At 51.4% G+C, this 21,091-nt stretch overlaps 1 protein-coding gene across 1 annotated transcript in view; it reads left to right on the forward strand.

The window, feature by feature from the left end:
- Positions 1–21,091, forward strand: part of SNX5 (sorting nexin 5) — a 458,311-nt gene that overhangs the window by 130,980 nt on the left and 306,240 nt on the right. The window lies entirely within an intron of this gene.

Here is a 21,091-nt window from a genome sequence, read left to right on the forward strand (position 1 = left end):
TGCAGGGAACACAGAAGTCACAAGAAGTACATAGCATGTAAGTTCACGGAGACTGTTTCAACTTGTTTCTGTGGATCGCTCTTCTTATACAGTTTTCGAGCATAGGATAACATGGTGCACAAAGGTTTACAGCTTGGTTCCCATCGTAAAGACCATAAGGGGGTCGCTTTCATGTATTCAGGGCCCGGAACATAATTACAGTAACATTTGGCGGTTCCCAACTGTAAAAGTACATCTTCCCACCATTAGTACATTCCAATCGACAGCAAACGAGTCGAGGAAGAGACAGTAACAGGTGCAGAGGACAGTGAACAGATCGGAAAGGGTGTAAAAGGGGTGGTACCAGGAAACACGAGTTGCAGGCATCAAAGGGGACGTGCCTAATGAATGCACAACTGAGACAATAGACCGGCACGGCAAGATGAGCCTCGAGCGGGGCCATCTGCATTACAGTATCATCTCCCTCATCATAAAGACACCTTCAAAGGAAACGTGTCTTCCGCAAGAGTTTGGGAATCCCAGGGTCGCGAAGCGGACAGTGTCCGTTCGCTGGCTACTTGAGGGCAAGAAACAAAATGGATGCCGTATCTAAGATGGAACCCGTGGGTTCAGATGAAGAAACCCACGAAACAAACGAACGGTTTAGGCTAGCACAGCGAAAACGCGTACACCCACTAAACTCGTCATTTGGGGTTCATAGATACCAGACTCGACCATATTCGTGCGAGTCGAAAACACCACTTACAATTGTCACGGAACCTCAGACGCTCCTTTTGCCCTCATGTAGGCAAGCACTAGTCGGAATCAAAATCGATCTCGATATTCATCAGACCATCTAGATGCTGCTGCAACATAATTCTATCCATCAGAGTTCCTTCGGTAACAGGCGGCTGCCTTATACACGTCGTAGCACAGAGGCCACATAAGGCAGGACCACACTGCACGCAAAGACAACACGTGAACAGGAATGCTACAACAACCCCGATGATCATCAGAATTTTCCAACCCCAAGTCGACATCAGGCCCCAAAACCACCCGAGTAGCGTCCAATCCCCTACGTCCACGTGTATGGACTCAGAGATCTTATGCAACTTCGAGATGGCTTGATAGACAGTCGGAGCGTTGTCTGGAATGAAAATACAACAGCTCGAATGGATCACCTTACATACTCCACCTCGATCTGCTAAGACAACGTCTAAAACCATACGATTTTGTAACGTCATAAGCCTATCCGCCTGAAGCTCTGCTGTGATATTACCAAGGGCACTGGCAGTGATATTAGCTGTTGATTCCACCACTCGAGTCAACTGTCTCAGGTTCCTACTATTGATCATAGGTCCCCAAAACGGCAAGAAACCCTTGAAAAAGTCTCCTGCCTCTTGACCGGCAGTGTCCTCTTTGCTAATCACGCCCCTCACAACTCTGGTCTTGTGGTAATCGGAGGCGACTGTAAAAGTCGGTGGCAACAAATTAGCAATATAACAGGTGCCCGCAAAGTCAAGGGGCAACCATGTATATGCACGGTCGTAACAGACAAAGTACGTACCCTTGGCAGTCAGGAGAACAGGGGAAGAGAGCATTGGTAAGACATACATCTCAGAGCAAGCACTCTCTCCAAGGTGAGCTCTCGGGCTTCGGCCACGGCCTTTTAGACAGAAATTACCAAGGTGGGGTACGATCCATATTGGAGACGAGCTTTTGAGCTGTCTTTCGCCCACGAGCGCACTATACTCCACCTCACTGAGATCCCTATAGGCTCGCACCTCTTCCTCTGGGATGAGCGACGGCTCATAGATATCCCTATCTAAATCAGCAATTGCTATTGCCAAAGGCTTATGGTACGGACCGGGACCAAAGTGTGGAGAACGCGGCTCTCGATTGGGGTAAGAATCTAGTGCGCTTCGAAACATTGTTTGGAATGCTCGAGCTTAACCCTGGGAACTATAAGGAAGGACCAAGTACGGAATTCCCTTATCGGTGGTATGTGGCATTAACCCACACACCCAACAATTGGTAGTGTTCATCACCAACTGATGCTGATGAAGGAGCTGATCGAATGAATTGTTCATAAATTCCGCACGTCTAACCTGCTCGTGTTGGGGTAAGATGTGGAAAGAATGAGGAGAAACAGTGGAGGTAAGTTTAGGTTCAGAAGAAGGGGTAGGTGAGGCAGAAGGCAACAATGACTGTATCATGTAATACACCCCACCCACCAATAACGAGGAAACAGTTAAAAACAGAAGGAACACCTGAAACATGAAGCATTTTGTACGAGCAATTTGTTGCAACTTGAATCTTTGGGCCTGAGCTTTTTCCAATTCCGACAGCTTCGAGAAAGCCATCCTCTAAAACCGTCCGCTACGTTCTTGACGCACTTCGTTCTGTGTAGCAGTAGTCAATCCCCAGGAGTTCCCAGGAACCGACGGTCTCCGACCTAGTGTCAAGACCTACTAACCAGAAGGAAGTACCCGCGCGGCCCTACGGTCCACCCGGATGTAAGGTATCTTTAATTAACAATATATACAAGATCTCCTAGCTGTGGAAGCAAAAACACATACATAGAAAAAAGCTCAAAATTTACAAAAATTACAATTATACAAGTGTGTTCAAACTCTGTAATGGCAATGGGGTAACGTGGATGTCAGGGGAGAAAGCAAAGATACTTTATTAGTCTCTAGTATTGGATCGAAGAAAATATCGGCTTCTCCCAGGACGTGTCTGTTCGTCAAACAGTTGATCCGATGGTAAGACAGAGTTCTGTTGATCAGTCAATTGTTCAGATCCTGAGTTTTGTGATGACAAATGTTCAACCATGTCGTTCTGCTGCACTGAGGTCTCTCCGACAGGCTGAGCGTCGCTAAATGGGACGAAGGTCGGCACAGTTTCTGCTTCAGACGAGGCGATGCCCTTCCTCACCCACGAGTCTGCTGGTAAAGGTATAGGTACCTTTTTGGTATGGGTGGCATGCACCCAGTTCTTGCGTCCTTCCAAACGAACAGCAGTCCTCGTGGCAAGGAGCACTTGGTAGGGTCCGGTAAAACGAGGCTCAAGGTTGCGCTTCCGGGCAAAATTCCTCGTCACCACCCAGTCTCCGGGCTGGAGCTGGTGGCCTGGACCCTCCGTCTGCGTCGGCAGTGCTTCAAAGACCTGTTGGTGAATTAACCTCAGTTTAGCAGTCAGATCATGAAGATAATCGATCAACATTGGGTACTCAAGATCAGAAAACACACTGGGTCTAGGGACCCCCCAAACATTGGCAGGGCGGCCGAACACAATCTCATAGGGACTGAGCCCTACTCGGGAGTGTACAGTCGCCCTAGTTGACAGAAGAGCTAAGGGCAAAGCGTCAGGCCACGAGAGACCAGTCGTAGCTTGAATCTTCGCTAGTTTCAATTTAAGGGTGCCATTATACCCTTCAACCAAACCTGCTGACTGGGGAGGATTGGCGCTGTGGAATTTCTGTGTAATTCCAAGGCCCTTACACACACTCTTCATCACACTCCCCACGAACTCACTTCCGTTATCAGACCATACAATCCGTGGCATTCCATACCGAGGAAAGTATTCCTTCAGTAGGATTTTTGCAGTGGACAGAGCAGTGTTGTCTTTAAGAGGGTAGGCTTCGATCCATCGGGAGAATGCGCAAACCACAACTAAAACGTACTTCAGGTTATTGCATCGCTCCATATGGATGAAGTCTAGCTGAATCACCTCAAAGGGACATGAAGGGGGAGCAAAATGGCCAGGGGGTGTAGGAGTTCCCTTACCAGGATTGTACATCATACATATCATACAATTCTTGACCAATCTCTCAGCACACTTAGCAATACCATCATTCTTCCATACAGGGGACAACAACTTGCAGATACCTTTCGCACTAATATGTGCCAAGCCGTGTGCCATTGTCACAACAGCTAGCACATACGCATCCGGCAACATCCACCTCTTATTCTCCGACAAATCGATCCAACAACCATTCGCATCCAACTTTCCCGTACTCTCTTTCCACTTCGTCTTCTCAGACTCAGTGGCCTCGTTCTGAATCGCTTTCACACTCTCGATAGTGTCCTCACACATACCAGTTTCTGCAGGCCACCTTACCGAACTCGTCACATACATTTTAGTGCTAAGATTCCGGGCAGTCTCCTTAGCAATCTCATCCGCAAACGCATTGCCACGACCAACATCATCTGTCTCCTTACGGTGTGCACTACATTTAATAATCGCCACCTGCTCGGGCAATGTAAGTGCATCCAAAAGATCATTCACAAGCTGTCCATGCTGAATCTTTGTGCCATGCGATGTCATAAAACCTCTCTCTCTCCACAAACGTCCAAAACTATGCGCAACACCAAATGCATACTGGCTGTCCGTAAACACATTCGCCCGTTTCCCTTTCGACAACACGCACACTCTAGTCAAAGCAATCAGCTCTGCCGCCTGCGCAGAATTCTGATTCAATCTCGCAGTCTCCACAACCGTATTCAATGTCACCACAGCATACGCAGTCGTCACATCACCATTCGGCAACTTAAAACATGACCCATCCACATACAGGGTCCCATCGGGATCTTCCAATGGAGTATTTTTCAGGTCTACACGACCTTTTGTTTCCTCCTCAGTTCGTAAGTAGCAGTCATGAGGCGCTACTTCGTCTGATTCCATACTGATTGGCAACAGAGTCGCCGGGTTCAGGACATTACAACGTTTTATTTGAATGTGACTTGCCAAAAGCGTCAGCTCATACCCAGACAACCTTGCGCTCGTCAGGTGTTGGGTTTTCGTACGATTCAAGAGAGTGTCAACTGCATGCGGAACCATCACCGTAAGCATATTATCCATGACCAATCCTGCAGATTGTCGGATGGACACCGCAGCTGCCGCTGTTGCTCTCAAACAACTCGGCAATGCTCTAGCTACTGGGTCCAAGGTCGAGGAAAAATATGCACATGGACGTTGCTTACCACCGAATTGTTGCGTCAAAACACTCAACGCACAACCTTCCCTCTCGTGGACGTATAGTGTAAACGGCTTACTGTAGTCAGGGGTACCGAACACAGGAGCCGAACACAACGCATCACGCAATTCAGAAAAACTTTTCTGACAGTCTTCCGCCCATGGTAAAGGAGTTGGAACATCCTTGCACGTAAGAGCCACCAATGGTTTCGCTAGCAATGAAAAATTTGGAATCCATTGCCTGCAGTATGACGTGATACCTAAAAAGGCACGCACATCTCTCTGAGTTGTTGGCACAGTCATTCGAGCAATTGCTGCAATTCTCTCTGGGGTCAACCTTCTTCCCTCCTTTGACAATAAGTGACCTAGATAGGTTACTTCTTGGCAACAATATTGCAGTTTAGAAGGTGACACCTTGTGATGTAAGTCACAAAGATGCTGCAACAACGACACGTAGCAATTTTGCAAATGTCCTGAGTATCTGCAGCCACCAATAAGTCATCGACATATTGGATCAAGGCTGCACCTGCCGGCAACACAAACGCATCAAGTTGGCTCTTCAAGGCTTGGCTGTATATCGATGGACTCTCACAGTAGCCCTGAGGAGCGCGTTTAAACCTAAAGCTGCGGCCACCAAGAGAGAAACCGAAAAGGTCCCTACTCTCCTCAGCAATCGGAATGCTGAAGAAAGCATTCTTCAGATCGATCACCGAGAACCAAGATGCAGAGGCTGGAATCAGAGTCAGTAGAGCCGTAATGTCAGGCACCACAGGGAACTGAGGAATCACAATTTTATTCACCTCCCGTAAATCGATGACAAAACGATAAACAGGGGGCTTTGATGGATCAGTGCGCTTCAGAATGGGCAGCACAGGGCTATTGCACACGTTTCCCCGAGTCTCCTCGATAACATCTTTCTCAATCAAATTGTAGATGATTGCTAACAACGCTCGCTCACCATCAAGGGAGATACGATACTGGGGAATACGTAGCAATCGCACATTAGATTTCAAGTGAACAACATAAGGGGAGATGTCAAGCAGGCCCACGTCATTGGGACCTGTTGCCTACAAAGATGCAGGAAGAGCACTCAATTCCGGTGGAAGCTTGTCGATGGATAAGTACATAGGAGAGACAACTTTCTCACCCAACGTAAGCTTTACTCCCGCAGGAGAACAATACAAAGTCGCATACAGACGTTTTAGCAAATCCAGGCCCAAAAGATTTTCACCACAACCAGTAGTCAAAATCAAAGGAGCTTTCAGCTCACGAGGCCCAATGACAAGAGGCAAAGGGCGCGAAACCGGATTGCTAACAGGGGCGCCAGAGAATCCAATGGAAACATTTGTTAAGCCAGACAAAGGTGCGCCAGGGAGTTTCAAATGCATGATGGAACTTTTCGCTGCACCAGTGTCCAACAGAAAAGGCTCAACGACGCCCGAGGTGGCAACTGCGACGTAAGGCCCTCTCTGATCAACCGGAACTGATACTACTCCCTCTCCTTGTCTATCGCTGTCCTAGTAATTACCGTCGTCAGCGTCCTGATCAACGTAATAATCGTCCACATTGTACTGCGCAGATCTGCCTTGCGACGATCCGCGCTGATCAAAACAATTATTAGAATCAGAAGAATTGTTAGAACGATCATTTTGAGCACCGCGACCTCTACCTCGTGAAGCCTGTTGAGGACCACTACGACCTCCTCTAGATGAATTACCACTATTTCGATCACGCAAAACTGGACAATCAAATTTCAAATGACCCTCTGCCCTACAATAGGCACACTGATTGTACCCCAATGTAGATCTCTGCGAAGAGGAGTCATTTTGTGATTGCGACCTATTTGACTGAGACTGCGATCGATTCCGCTGTTGCGAATCATTCTGATTCGAACGTGGAGGATACGCTTGTTGCAACAACACTTTAGTTTTGAGCTCTTTTGTCTTTTTATCGGCACGATCATTTTCCTCTTTCTCTCTATTCTCATAATATTGGGCCGTAGCCAATATTTGAGCAGAAGTGGAAACAGCCCACGCACTCTCTGAATTTTGTAATTTGTTGCTTAGGTCCGGCAACAAATTTGACACAAACTTGTCCACAAACAATCTCTGACCTCCCTCAGTACCCATATCTTGACCACTGTGATCAATGAACGCCTCCTCAAATCTGGTAAAGAAATCAGAGACACTCTCATCCTTCTTTTGCTTGCAAGCGGACAGTTTGTCCCAATTCACCTTCATAGCTGGCATAAGCGTTTTCATAAGGGTAATAATTCTCTGGGGCAAAGCCGTAATTAGCTGTTCGGGCTTGGCCCCACCAATTTGTCGTGTATCCGCCGCTATAAGAGCAGCCCAATCGCCACCTAATTCTGCTACATTATTTTCCTGACGAATCTTTGCCCATACCGGTTGCGGTACGACATTGCCAAACAACATATCAATGTCGGCAAGATTCATCACCGTCGCATCCACTAGCTGAGACAATTCCTTATAGTACCCTGCAGGATTTTTTCGAGGGTCAGGCAAAGATTGCTTCACCTGCAAAACTTCCGATCGCTTCCACGGGAGGTGTATCCACACTCTCTGGAAGAATGGTAAGATCGGAGGGTTAGCACCAGGGTTACCTGGCATCCACACTGGTGGAACATCGCGCATGGGATACTGACCAGGCGCTGCAGGTGGTTCCTCAATGTCTTCTACAAACAATGCCCGAGGCATTATAGAAGGACGAAAAGACAACAACTGCTCGACAGCACGTCGAACATTGCTACCCACCAGTATTCCGCTCGCAAACTGGAGCTGAAGATTAGTCAGAGCAGTCAATACATCGTCAGATGCATCAGCCGATATTTGGTCACGTAAAAGCTTGCACATTTCTTCAAACACGAACCTCTGTGTCGGTTCATTGAATTGAGAAAACGTATCAAGCACTATACGTGGAGGATTCCTAAGGGGGTATCTAATCCAACCCGTCGCCATGTTATACAGCGAGTCACGTTCCCTACTACCGGGAAGCTGACTTCGCCTTTGAGGACCATCAGAACCAGCGGACTCAAGAACGGGTCCAAGAGAATTAAAGAAGTTAGCAGCGACGGAAGGGGTACGACGTCGAGCAGATGGAGAAGAACAGTAACTCAACGGGGTAACAAGAGAAGTGTCAGGAACAGAAGAGACAGCAGGAGTAACCAGAACAGCAGGAGCAGCGGGAGCAGGAGTATGAGGAAGTACAAGCGGGGGAGCAGTAGGGACGGGAGCAGGTAATGGAGCAGGAACAGGTTGAAGAACAGGTTGGGGTACAGGAACAGGAGCAGGTGGAGGAACAGGGACAGGGGGAACCACTGGAGCTACGGTACCCTGTGCGTACGGAGGAGGTGACTTCAAGAGATAGGACAACAAGGGGTCCTCTACTGATTCCTCCTTCTTATCTGTACCCGTCGGTAAAGCGGGGTAACACTTATCAATAGTCATACGCTGCAATCTATCAAACTTCCTTTTCCTCCTTATCTTGCTGGAACTGCTCTGCGTTTCTTACCGTTGTAACAATTCCTTCTCTCTTATTACGTTTAATCTGTTTGATTTCTCTCTGCTTGGCTTCTTTACGCCACAATCGAAAGGAATCAAACATGGCCGGCCTCGCTTTTCTCTGGAACAATTTAGCTTCAAGATTATCTAAAATCGGGGCCTCAAAACTACCATGAGGTGGCCAACTAAGGACACCGTCTTTTTTAGTGTAACAAACCCAACACTCATTGAATGTAATGGGCCCAAACCGTGTCGACTGTACAACTCGTAAGTTGGAGTTCCAACCGGAGGTATCGGACACGAGTCCTTCAGTCGGGAATCCGTACCACAACTTCTAAAGCAACTGAACAAAGTACTACGGCCAGGCATCGTGCACACTAACCGAGTTTCACAAACGTCAAGGGTTATAGGATTTACAATGTCCCTGCAAAGAGCAAAAACCCTCGGTTTTTGGCGACTGCAGACGTCAAATACCACAACAAAGAACAAAGTACTAAGAACCACAAATGCAATGGAACCATGCAACAACTAAGCACCCACAACAAAGGACTCTGGGAGCGACCCACAAATACTTAACTCAAAGATCAATGGCGTCACCAGGAAGGCCCGTCAATCGTCTCGCTGTACCAAGGTCTACGCCAGGCGCCAAAACAGGTCTACAGTCAGGGCAGCCGTCAGGAGGCGGGGATCTTCGCGGGAAAAGTCGTCGGGCCACTTGTTTCGACAACAGGATCGATGAAGCGGGGTGCACCTTCCCTCGGAGATTTCACACGAAGCTCCTCACGATCGTCGGGCTTTGGACCGGTACCACTGATGCAGCCCCACGTTGGGCGCCAACTGAAGGACTGGGTTTTTCTAAGACCCAGCGGTGCCAGGGATAACACCTAAAACCTTCGTGGGTAACCTGTTCCGGCGTACAAATGACAGAGACACGGGACACTTCCTTCGGCGTCAAAGATTCGAGGTTTATTACTGCAGGGAACACAGAAGTCACGAGAAGTACATAGCATGTAAGTTCACGGAGACTGTTTCAACTTGTATCTGTGGATCGCTCTTCTTATACAGTTTTCGAGCATAGGATAACATGGTGCACAAAGGTTTACAGCTTGGTTCCCATCGTAAAGACCATAAGGGGGTCGCTTTCATGTATTCAGGGCCCGGAACATAATTACAGTAACATTTGGCGGTTCCCAACTGTAAAAGTACATCTTCCCACCATTAGTACATTCCAATCGACAGCAAACGAGTCGAGGAAGAGACAAACAGGTGCAGAGGAAGATGATCAGGACAGTGAACAGATCGGAAAGGGTGTAAAAGGGGTGGTACCAGGAAACACGAGTTGCAGGCATCAAAGGGGACGTGCCTAATGAATGCACAACTGAGACAATAGACCGGCACGGCAAGATGAGCCTCGAGCGGGGCCATCTGCATTACAGTATCATCTCCCTCATCATAAAGACACCTTCAAAGGAAACGTGTCTTCCGCAAGAGTTTGGGAATCCCAGGGTCGCGAAGCGGACAGCGTCCGTTCGCTGGCTACTTGAGGGCAAGAAACAAAATGGATGCCGTATCTAAGATGGAACCCGTGGGTTCAGATGAAGAAACCCACGAAACAAACGAACGGTTTAGGCTAGCACAGCGAAAACGCGTACACCCACTAAACTCGTCATTTGCGGTTCATAGATACCAGACTCGACCATATTTGTGCGAGTCGAAAACACCACTTACAATTGTCACGGAACCTCACCATGACTAGGTGATGGCGATTCAATGGAGTAGTTCTGGCAAGCAGAATAGAGGGATTGGAAAATCCCAATAAAGTAAGAAAGTTCGAGGAGAACCAAATCCCAGACTTGATCTCCAAAATCAGGGTCATTAGCACCATTTCCACTCCTTGTCTCTGTACCTGGGCCGAGAGGCGCATTATCATCACGATCAGGGGGAAAGAGTACCCATGTGCATTATCATCATGATCAGGGGGAAAGAGTACCCATGTTCCAGTTGCCAGTCCTGGAGAAAAGCATCTGTGGCTACCGCCCCGGGGCCCAGTTGCCAATTGAAATACCTGGGAGATGGCAAGAGGTGAAAGGTCCGCAGAGAACGAGTTCCATTTGGCCTGGAAGACTTGACTAGTGCAACCGCCAGAGGACCACATCTTTCAGGTGATGGGAGTTCAAGTCAGCCACTTAGTTGGATTTTCCCAGGAGTTGTTCTGCTGTCACGGAGATGTGATTCGCGAGGCAGTAGTCTCAGTGGTTTCTGGCCAGGTCGAGAGGGTTTTAGATCGCGTACCCCCAGATGGTTTATATACCGCACCGCCGCTCTATTGTCCATCTTGAGTAAGACGCAGCATTTCGTTTGGTCCAACACCTGTCTGCGAAAGAGCCTCCCAGCAGTTCGAGGCAATTGATGTCCGGGATGTTTTGAGGTGAGGTAGAATCATCTTCCTCCGGTGGATGATTTCCCCACATTTATCTTGTGCTGCTGTTAGATTCTATGAATGGGTTGGGAAGGAAGACCAATATTGCATGGGCATTCCACTCCTCCATGAGCGCAAGCCACAACAGGCTTCTAATAATGGAACCACCTGAAAGCATGTGAGCCCCTACTGGGGGTGAAAAGCATGGAGCTGCTACAGAGTGGTTGCGGATCTCTTTATCCAGAAGCTTGCACACCCTCCCTGGACATAGGTCGCTACTTTGTCTGCTGGGACCCATTTCGCTGATCAGGTGTGTAGGAGTTGTTCAGGGTTTAGCATATCAGAGGCCCCCTGAGTGGGGTATCACCCACTGGCGTGTCATTGCTAAGTTGGCAGGGGAAGGGGTGCCGTTGGCGGGATCCCTTATCCTGCTCCACATCGGAGCCAGAGGGTCAGTCCCTGGGGGGGAGGGGTGACTGGAACCCAGAAGGCCCGGGCACAGGGAGATCTAGTGCCCAGGGCGGAGAATGGTCCATGAAGGCCCTCCTTTAATCTTTCAAAAGTGTCCAGGTAGACGGCGGGGTATATTCCATTTTGCGTTTGGAGATTGACACAGGCTGGTCGGGCATCCCTGGAGGTAGCGGGAGCATAAGCGAGAGGGTGTTTTCCCTCCCAGGTAGGGGTTTAAAGCAGTACTTCAGAAGTTTCCTCTGCCTGAGTAACTGCCTTTAAAATAGAGGCATCCATGACCTTGCAAAAGTGGTTGTCTATTGGGAGGTATCACATCACTTTTGGCCTCAAAGATGCACACTGTACTAAAGAAAAATTGCAAACATGCTGATTGGCATGTCGTGTAACTAAAAATTTTTTGGGTGTAATTACACAAACTGAAATTATGAAAATTTCACAAATGTCGCTCACTCTTAGCTTTTATGGAGCTAACAGACTCTACGCAGTATCTCCTCACTGTAGGTTGCGACAGCTTTATACAATCAAGATTTACAGAGGTAGCCAAGGACTATATCAACAAACCACATTGTTTTTTGTTCTTTCGTTTTGTGAATTTCTTATGTCGAAATGCTAAAACCTGACATCATGCGTTTCACTCTTCAGAATGATGGGACTGTTCCATCTGTAGGACTTGGATAATGGAAACCGAAGTAGCAAAATTATATACAGAGTTTGAGAGAAATGCATTTCATTTTTCCAGAGGCGCATAGGCAACTGAACATTACAATTTAAGCACTAATTTCCTTATAAAAACTTTAATCCTAGAATATCCTTCTGCTTGATTTGCTCCTTTACTTTTAACCAAGATGTGCAAGAATTAGTGACTGACCTAACCTCTAGGAAGAAAACGACTATAACAATATAAACGTGTAGTGGCCTTGAAATAACCACTTATTCGTAACAGAAAGGGGCATATTTTCATGGAGCCATCGCCCAGTTATATGCACTTTTTCGCACCCAAAGTGGCGATAAAACTATCGCCCCATTCACAAGCTGGTGATCACAGTCCATATCGCCAGTTTACCTGCGATAGCAGCTACAAAAAACATCGCCACAGATGACCCCCGCAACTATCGCTAATGAGATGCAGAGTAGGCGTTCCTGTGCCAAAAGTTGCGACAACACCACTCTGCAACATTCTCAACGACCAGCCAAATCAGCGATAAGATCCCAGAACATGCGATAAGGCACGTTAGCAGCAGGAAAGTAACACGTTCTACACCTGGTGTCAAGTCGGAGGGCAGCCTGCACCAGAAAAGGCAGCCCAGCCCACAGCCACACATGAAGAACAGATGCCTTGGAGCCGCTGATCATGCAGTTCGGAGCCTCAACAGGGCCATAACACCCACCCACCCCTAGCACCCACCCCCCCACCCCCCAGGCAAAGACATGCCACATCAACTTCACGAAATCATGTACCAAAGAATCCGCCTGATGTCACGCAACAGGGAACATGCACGTGTCGTCACAAAAATGAGCATCACACATTCACCTTCGAATTACCAAGCGAAAATGTATTCAAATAAACTAAGAAGAACATTAATGAAGACACATGGCGGCTCTCCTCTGTACAATCTGTAGGTCACAGCCTACAAAAAAAACTACCAGATAAGGCGAGTCATGCGCTCATCAAAGCACAGAGAGGGAGAGCAAAGGAGAGAGACAGAGGGAGGGAGGGAGGGAGAGAGAGAGAAAGACGGAAAGAGAGGGAGGGAGAGAAAAAGACAGAAAGAGAGGGAGGGAGAGAGGGAGACGGAAAGCGAGGAAGACGGAAAGAGAGGGAGGGAGAGAGAAAGATGGAAAGAGGGAGGGAGAGAAAAATACAGAAAGAGGAAGGCAGAGAGGGAGATGGAAATAGAGGGAGAGAGAGGGAGACGGAAAGCGAGGAAGACGGATAGAGAGGGAGGGAGAGAGGAAGACTGAAAGAGAGGGGGAGATAGACACAGAGAAAAGAAGAGTGACAGGGAGAGAGAGGGCCGACACTGCGCACCCAGGCCTCACTGCTCACCCAGGCCTCACTGCTCACCCTCTGCCACCGATGTGTCTCCAGAACATGCCGGTATGTAGTGCAGTTCACCAGGTCCCTCATCTGAAACAGTCCAGAATACTGAATGGCAAAGTACACACCATTGCACACGCCATCATCGCCTGTCTGCCCCTGCGTACCCAGGCAGCTACACCCCAGCCCCTCCTTCCGCCCAGCAGTGCAAGCCCGCCCCTGCGCACCCAGGCAGCTGCCCCCAGCCCCTCCCGCCACCCAGCAGTGCATGCCCACCCCTGCGCACCCAGGCCTTACTGCTCACCTTCCGCCACCGGAGTGTCGCAAAGAGGGCCCACCAAGTGCTGGGGCAGGCCCCAAGCCCGGAGCTCGCGAACATGGCACCCTCCATATCCTGCAGCCCCGCTTCGCGGGCCACCAGGTCTCACATTTGATTCTGGGTCTTGATTTTACTATGGCAGAAGACATACCAGTGCACACAGCATCTTCACAGGCTGCACAACCACTCAGCACTTAAGGTGCCACTAACTCTGTGACCCACGAGTCAACGCCACGTGGCGGTAGGCACGCACTGTCCACTGACTCAGGCCTACACTGCGGTCTAGCAGGGCTCACAACGATCGTCACCAGGCTGAACCGCCAGGACGGGGCATAATCGCAGGCTGTACACCTGCCCAGCTCTTAAGGTCCCCCTACCTCAGTGCACCGAAAGTCACCGTCCCGTGGCGGTGTGCCTGTGCCGGCTGCAGTGTATCCGGTGCCGCCAAGTCTGTGCCCCAAAAGTCATGGACCATCTTTGAGTATCGTGGTGCGGATGACAGCATGTCACCTCCGATCCTGGGGATTTTGATGTTGCAGGGCCCTATGCCCTCATGCCTACATTAACACCACATGGATGCAGCCAGATAGAGAGTGGAAATGGCGTCGAACACGTGTGCAAGGCACTTTTTATTGGCAGGGTCACATGTCATGTGACGTGTGTGCTGGATGGATGTGGTGTGGGTGTAAACCAGCCATAAGAGAGTGGCTTTGGCATGCTGACAACTAGACCTGTGATCTGCAGATCACTACAGGGAAGACCTGGCACATGTAACTTTGTCCCACCCCCCCCCCCCTCCCTGTGAGCGTAAGGGAAGTGGGCTTGCCTGGCGTATGCCAGTCCAGCGTAAGGGTGGGAACAATGACCCCAGGGCTCTGGGCGTGGTCCGTACTGGGCTGGACAAGGAAGTAACTAATGCAGATGTCCCTGTGGTTGTGCCGGCGTCACCCGGACTGTATTCGGCAATGTGTCACCCTGTGACCCAAGTCCAACGACATGAGCAACATGGACGTAAGGGGGAATCACGGAGCCTACATTCAGCCATACTGCCGCACTTGAAAGATCATAGATATGACACATCTGTGGGATTTTGAATGTTTAATGCACATTCAGTGGAGTGTTGCAGCTGGAGCAGTACACAGCCATGTCCACTTTACAATGTTGGCCCGTGGAGGGCCCGCCAGAGTCCTTCAGGGAACGACAAGTCCAAAGGAAGAGTAAGAGTTCAGTCCGCAGTCTGATTGCTGTGTCATTGGCGATCAAACAGAATATGGCATCCATGTCGAGGTCCAAGGTGAGTGTCGCAGAGTGGATCGGGGGACAGTGGAAGGTGATGATGCAGAGTGCAGAACCCAGCAGAACAGGCCCTATGGCAGAGATGCATGCTACTGCGTCCTTACCATGATGGCAGATTCATCCGCACCTTCGTCCTCTGCTGTTTCATGTGCCTCAGACGTGGATGATGGTGTTCTGTCTCCAGCACTGTGTGGCAGTTATAACTCCGGAGACGGAGGTGGTATGTCTGCCACACTGTGTGGCACTGACACTTCAGGGGGCAGAGATGTGGATGTAGTGGTAGCAGCAGCATGCATAAGCGCCAGGCCTTGTGGCAGCAATGCCATGAGGATGGTCCTTAGGTTGTTGAGAAGCCCAGCTACCTCTTGCTAGTGTGCAGCCATGGCAGCCGCTCTTTCCGCCTGCGTCCGCTCAATGGTCTCCATTGACCTCCGCAAGTGTTCATCTCTAGTGCCACTCTGACTGGACAGTTGTTCTAGTCTCTGAGTCCGGGCTCTAGCGATATCAGCCATGGTCCGTTGGAGAGCATGGAGCGGACTGTGGGTGTCCGTTAGAGACTGTGAGTGGTCCCTGATGGGACTGAGACACCCACGTATGGCATCTAGTTTGTCTGCCATGCGGTCGAAGCCCACCCGCACCTGTTCAGCCAAATTCTCCTGGCACCCCAACACACTGCATTGGAAGGTCATGTGTTCTTCGTGGGGGTCCTGGGAGGCAGCAGTGATGGTAGGTGCTGTCTGCTGTGTGCTCTGTGCAGGGGATGGGGTCTCCTTGTAGTTGCTGGGCTGCCCAGCTCCTGGAAGTGGGCTGCGTAGGCTCTCCACAAGCTGTTGGAGGGCATCGGAGTCAAAGCTGTGGTGGTCCTCTTCGTCATCAGAGAATAGGGGGTTTGGCTGCTCTGCAGGAGGTGTTGATTCTCCTTCTGCAATGTGCAGGGGAGATGCAGTTTAACAATGTGTCCACATGTATGTTGTCGCATTGTACATGTTTTCATACAGACTGCATGACTGTGTACATTGTGGCTGTTTGGGAGAAGCTGCCTATTTGATTGACACAGTGGACATTTTGACAACAGACGTGTGTGTGTTTGTACTTGTACATTATCAACTCACATTTCCCTGCAATGCCAAATGTGATTGGCCAGTGTCTCCACCCAAGCAGCACCAGTTGTGTCCTGTGTTCTGTTGTAGGTGTTTTGCGGTTTGTACCACATTGTTGTCAGTGTTGGTGTGCTCTGCATGTTATGTGTGTGTGCTGCATTTTGGGGGAGTCGCCCCTGCAGCTCTGATTTTGCTCCCCCTTATCCCTTTCATGCGCTGTGCCTTTGACTTCTGTGCTTGTACAGTGCTGAGATGTTGCATACTTGAGTTCATTGGTCCCTTGGTGAGAGTTGGGGGTCTGGGGCCTGGTTTGTCCGCCAATGTGCTATATTTAATTGTGCATGTGTGCCATTGTGCCCATCTTCCCCCAATCCCCCCAGTCCCTGGTCGTTACTCACCCTGGTGTTGTTGTGTCCGGTCATGTTGAGCAGATGTCCGGTTCCCCAACTTCTGCCACCGTCTCCCTAATCATGACTGTGGACACCATTTCTTCCATCTCGACCAGGTCCTCCTGTGGCGCAGGACTCCCACCTCCAGTCTGCATTGCTGCCTTCGGGTTGTTGGCGAGTTTCAGCTTGGTTTTGCGCTTGACATCATTTCAGCGCCTCTTGACTGCTTCCATTGTCCTCTTCAGCACTCCAACTGCATTCACCTTGTCCACAATGGACTGCCATAGTCCATTTTGTGTTGCCAATGACACAGTGGAGGTGACAAACCGTTGTTGATAGTGTTCTACCACCTCAGTTATCGGCATCCGGTTTTCCTGCGGACTGAACCGCTTCTTCCTATGCTTCTTCTCCTTGCCCTTCCCTGGCTGATCCTCCGGGGGGCATGTGGGGTTCTGGTTACCCTCCGTACTTGCTCCAGCAACATCCATTGTGCTTTGCTGTTTGGCATTTGTTTGTCTGTTTTTTTCTTCTTTCATGGTGATTTTTTCCCGCCTGACGTGTGTGAATTGCAGGCCTGTCGCTAGATTTCGTTTAATTTTTTTTGTATCACTATTGGCCTCCATTTTTTTTTTTTTGTAAATATCTTTTTATTGCAGCAATGCCATGAATGCATACAGTATATTCGAGCCATTTCCCTTGGTGCTCAATTGAAGCGCAACTCCCCCACCCCCGTATCACACAGCCATTCAGCTCACACCCCGGAGGTCGAGCGGCAATATCATGGGGGAAAAAACTGCGCTGGAGCATTCTGTATTGGTCCATAACTACCAGGTGGTTGGGAAATGGCAGAGCTGCTTTTCGGTCCTAACGCTCCCTCTTCCGTGCCCCAAGTCCAGTTGAACCAAGAGTCACTTTTTACCCTTACTGAACATCCATCCCCCCCTCCCCCCTCAACACTCCCATCCCCGCCTACCCCTCTACCCTCGCCCAGAACCAACCATAACCGCCCCCGCCCAGTCCCCCCCACCCCCCCAGGCGTGCCAGAGTACCACCGAACCGAGTTCTCAACCCTCCCAACTAGACCAGATCCGAAGCAGAGCACCAGGATTTATCAGCAACTATTCGTAAGTCACCACATTGGAATGCAAATAGGGGATCAGCAGAGTGGGCCTAAGCCATCCCCCCGTCAGGCGGGCGCACCGTCGGAGCCGGACTATGCACCGGGGTGTCCTCCTCTTCCATGTCCAGGAGCGTGAGATCTAGGACCAGCCCCTCCCACGCCCTGGCCCTCTCCAGTGCCATGTCATTGCCTGCCCTGAGCGCGGCCTGCAGACGAAGCTCACCCTCACACCGAGCCCATTTATGTAGCTCAGCCTTCCAGCGCTCTACCGTGGGGCCCCTGGTCGCCTTCCATTGGGACGTAATGGCCCGCTTCGCCAGGAGGAGCCCCAAATCCAGAAACTTGCTAGTAACCTTGTTTTTTGATGTGTGTGGGAACCAGTGTAGTATGCAGTGTGCCATGGTGAGTTGCAGGTCCCTCTCCGTTACCTCCCTCAGAACCTCCACTACCTCCCTCCAAAAGGACCCCAGCTCAGGACAGGACCAGAACATGTGTTGGAAATCGGTGAGGTCCGCCGGGCAACGCGGGCAGGACGCCGAGTGGGTCGGGAAGTATTTATGTAGTTTGTCAGGGGTCAGGTAGGCCCTGTGTAGGACATAAAAGTGCACCAGCTGGAACCTCGCGTTGCGCGTCCCGTTTCGGGCCCCTTCCAGTATGCCATTCCATGCCTCCTCGGGGATCTCAGTCGCCAAGTCAGTCTCCCATTTCGCCTTCAAGGCCAGCAGTGGAGCGACGGATTCCGAGACCATGCGTCGATATAGGCACGTGACAGCCTTGACCGTCCCCGCCATCATCACGACGTACTGGCAGCCCAGGGACAGCGGTGGCTCCAACATGCCCGCCCTCCAGTGTTTGCGGATCGCCGCCGTTAATGCCGCGTGAAGGAGGAAGTCCCCACCCGCCAGCTCAAAGCGGTCCTTCAGGAGGTCGAAGGGCAACATCGCCCTGTTTTCGTACAGGTCGCCCATGGATGACAGCCCTTGCTGGTCCCAACCGTCGAGCCCGCGCCACGAGCCCCCGTGCGGAAGTGCCCCGCAGAGTTTAAGTGGGATTTTAGGTGCGTACGGAACCGTAATACCGCTCCTTCGGCGATATCTGTTCCAGCATTTTCGGGCCGTCGCAAACTCCTGAGTAAGGTGGAAATCCCCCATCGGAAGTCCCAGGACAATCCGGGACAATACCTGGACCGGGCCCGCCGGTTCTCCTGATCCGTCCTCCCCTTTTCTGGCTCTTGCTACCCACTGTGTTAGCCATTGCAGTTGCGCCGCCAGGTAGTAGAGCTCGTAGTCCGGCACTGCCAGTCCTCCATCCGCCCGAGGGCGGAGAAGTGTGGCATGTGCCACCCTGCGCCTGCCCGCCCCCCACAGAAAGCCGATAACCATCGATCTCAGCCGCCGAAAGTAGCTCGCCGGGATCCAGATCGGGAGAGTCCCGAAGAAGTAAAGCAGCCGCGGTAGGGTCACCATCTTGAGTAGCGCCACTCTCCCCATGAGTGACAATGGGAGCGTGCTCCAAAAGTCAAAGTTCCCTTTAGTGTGCCTGATCGCCGATCCTATATTTCCCTCAAGGATATCTGCCCTGTCATGGAAGACCGAGGTGCCAAGGTATCGCAGGCTCCTCTCTTCCCACGTCACGCCCTCCGTAGTTTGTGGGCATGCTCTCCGTGGGCGGGCTGGGAATAGGTGGGACTTCGCCCAGTTCACTCGGAGGCCCGATACTCTGCTCAGCGATTGCAGGAGGGTCTTAGCTCCACGCAGGGAGTCCGCCGAGTTCGCCAGGAACCTCAGCAGATCATCTGCGTATAATGCGATGTGGTGTACCTGGCCGTAGACGTCCAGGCCCTGATACGCCTGGCCCAGCCGGGCTCGCGCTGCAAGGGGTTCGACGGCCAGGGCAAACAGTAGGGGGGAGAGAGGGCATCCCTGGCGGGTGCCCCTGCCCACCTTGCACATCTAAGAGATAACCCTCCCAGTTCTGACTCTGCCGTCGCGTTCTGGTAGAGCAGCATCGTCCAATTTACGAAGCCTTCGCCGAGGCCCAGCGTGCGCAGAACATGGAAGAGATAAGGCCATTCCAGGCTGTCAAAGGCCTTCTCCATATCGACAGCAAACACCACTGACTCGTCGCCGTCGTAGGTGTCAGCCTCCAGTACATGCAGGAGTCACCGCACATTAAGCGCCGTATTGCGGGCCGGGATGAAACCCGACTGGTCCGCGTGGACCAGCATGGGCATGTGGGGGAGCAATCGCGTCGCCAAGATCTTGCTTAAAATCTTGTAGTCCAGGTTAAGCATGGACAGTGGGCGGTACGCTGTTCTGTCCCACAGTTGCTTGCCCGGCTTCAGCATGGGGACGATCAGCGCCTCCCTCGTGGTCGCAGGAAGACAACCCAGCCGCTTCGACTCGTTGTACAGCCACGTCAGCCGGGGCGCAAGGAGATCCGCGTAGGTGAGATAGAATTCCGTAGGGAATCCGTCGGTGCCCGGCGTCTTATTCCTCGCCATGCTCTTGATGGCGACCCGCACCTCTCTCTCCTCGATCTTGTCCCCGAGCCGCTTCGCGTCCTCCTCTCCCAGTTCCGGCAGGTCAAGACCCTCCATAAAGGTCTGGAACTCCTCCAGCGAAGGGAGGACCCTGCTGCGGTAGAGTTCCGTGTAGTAGTCGTAGAAAAACGCGTTGATCCCCTGCTGATCAAATCGGGCCGCCCCCGCGTGGTCCCTGAGCTCAAGGATGACCGAGCTCCGACGGGCCGGGTTGGCCAGCCAGGCCAGAAGAGCTCCCGACTTGTCGCGTTCCGAGTGCGCTCGCGTGAGGTAGGCCTTGTAGTCAAAGCACCGGAGGCGCTCCACCGTCGCTGCCACCACCTCTCGCGCCCCCAGCAGGGCCTCGTGGGTGTCCGGCCGTTCAGGCCTTGCCCTCTCCAGCCCCCGCAGCGTCTCGTCCTCTTTCTCAATTTCCTCCAGTAACGTTCTCCGCACCCCCGATGACGTCGCAATGCACTGGCCCCGTAACACAGATTTGAAGGCGTCCCATTCCGTCGCAGCCGAGCCCGCCGTGCCCGCGTTCACCTGGAAGTACGCTTCGATGCCCGAGGCAATTGTGGTACGGAAGAGCTGATCGTCTAGTGCCTCAGGGCAGAGTTTCCAAGCCGGGATCCTCGGGCGGATTTGCGACCAGCGCATCCGCACGAGAAGCGGGTTATGGTCCGAGATCGAGCTCGTGAGATACTCACTGTGGCACACTTCTGCGTGCACGTCCTGGGAGCACAGGAAGGCATCTATGCGGACGTGCAACTCATGGAGAGCGGAGAAGAACGAGTAGTCCCTGTCCGACGGGTGGTTAGCCCTCCAGGAGTCGACCAGTCCCCCACTGGCGTTGCCAGGCGGAGCGCGCGAGTGCAAGTCTACCAGCTGGTGCATTCGGTAGGGGGGGGTGAGATCTGTCCAGGGCAACGTCAGCCACA

This window comes from Lissotriton vulgaris, chromosome 6, assembly GCF_964263255.1.
Source record: "Lissotriton vulgaris chromosome 6, aLisVul1.2, whole genome shotgun sequence".
Taxonomy (NCBI): domain Eukaryota; kingdom Metazoa; phylum Chordata; class Amphibia; order Caudata; family Salamandridae; genus Lissotriton; species Lissotriton vulgaris.